A 1,777-nucleotide genomic window follows, 5' to 3' on the forward strand; every position below is an offset into this window, starting at 1 on the left:
ACAATCTATGTCTGTAGCAAGCATATGTAGACCAATATATTTTGTATTGTAGATAAAATTGACATAAATTAATTGTATAAGGTTGCTTGGGCATTATATTTGAGAAAGCAATTAAAATAATTTTATGAAAATGACAAACTTTGCTACCATACTAAATTGGACTTGTGTGCCTAAGCGTTACGAAATACTACAATGACTTGTTAAAAAAAACATTTTTTTAGAAACAAAGGTTTGCCCCAGATATTTACTGGTCAGGTGTTGTAAAACATTTGAAGGAAGCTAGCTAGTGCAATTAGAACGCGCAGAAGTGTTCATCATTAAAACAAACGGCACTTCCTCAAAATCATGCCTGCTTATTTGAATATTCAAAAGCTAAGTTTGTGTCTCCCATTATATCGAGTATAATTTGCAATATAATAAGCATTATTTTACTGTATAAGCAAGCATCAAGTAATCTTCCTTCAAGATAGCCAAGTTGTCTATGGAATGTTCATGGACATTTTACTTTTTGAGTGCTGTCCCAGTCAGTCGTGAACAATCACTAATACAAATATAGTTTACCCGAGATCATAATTGTCTGTCCCGTGAATAATTTTATTAATATAGACTTTTAGGAAAACACAAGTTTCATTGTGTGGAACTACAATGTCTAGAGCTGTAGCATTGCCTTTTTGACCTTTTCAGAATAGATAGGAAACGTGCCCCTTGATTCAATATTGGCCCTGCCCAAGGGGTCACATCTTTTTTGTGATTTACCCTTTTCCGTCCGTCTGTTCTCGTTCTGTATCGCACATAGCTCAATAAGGATTGGACCAAGTCATGAAACTTCACAGGAATGTTGCTCAGGATATGAACTTGTGCACCTGGGATTTTGCATGTGGATTTTTTTCTGTTTTAGTTATTACCCTTGACTTAGCAGTCTGCACGAAAAACATTTTATGGTCAGTCATTCGGGCTTGTCCATCGAAATATATAGCCAAACCAATTTTAACTAGCCGAAAAATTCAATTCTAACAGAAGTTTGGATTTACTTAAATCTTGAGAATATAATGCAAAGTGATCTCAATTTATTTCTGATATTCTTAGACAGGGTATACAGTAGATGAATTCAAAACTAAATGGTCGAATGATTTCATTTAGCTTACCTCTCTGGCGTTGTAGCTTACTCCAACGGGCGTAAATGATGCTATTTATAATTTTGGAAAATTTCATGCCAATACCTTGAAAAAATCTGTGTTTCCCTCAGTCATTGCATATATATTTTTTTCAGATCTCAAAACATTGTTAGTCTGTCGGACCACGCTCCCTACATTTAATGCTAGCCTGAATGGGATTTTCCTTGACTCTGGGCTTTGCCTTTTTTTCGCAGACTGTTTAGTGTAAATTTGCAATTTTCAAATTGTTCATGCATAGCTCAAAAAGTATTTGATCTATAGGCCTGAAAAATTACAAGAATGTTGGTCAGCATGTGAACTTATGCACCTTGGGATTTGCTTGTGGATTTTTTCAGTATTTGTAAATTTCTTGCCCTTAACTTTTGACACATATAGCCTAAAAAATATTTGACCAAGAGTCATAAGATTGATGAAACAGTGGCGTGTGGGGGCGCCCGTTACTTATGGACAAATTACTAGTTATCCCCCCTAAAACGAAGTTTGGGGGGGGGGGGTATATAGGAGTCACCCGGTGGTCGGGCGGTTGGTCGGTCCAGACGTCCGTTGCATTTTTCTTGTCCGGAGCATAACTTGAAAACTAATGGTTGGAATTCAATATAACT

Source organism: Ruditapes philippinarum, unplaced genomic scaffold (assembly GCF_026571515.1).
Source record: "Ruditapes philippinarum isolate M1 unplaced genomic scaffold, ASM2657151v2 ctg237_1_1_1_1, whole genome shotgun sequence".
NCBI lineage: Eukaryota > Metazoa > Mollusca > Bivalvia > Venerida > Veneridae > Ruditapes > Ruditapes philippinarum.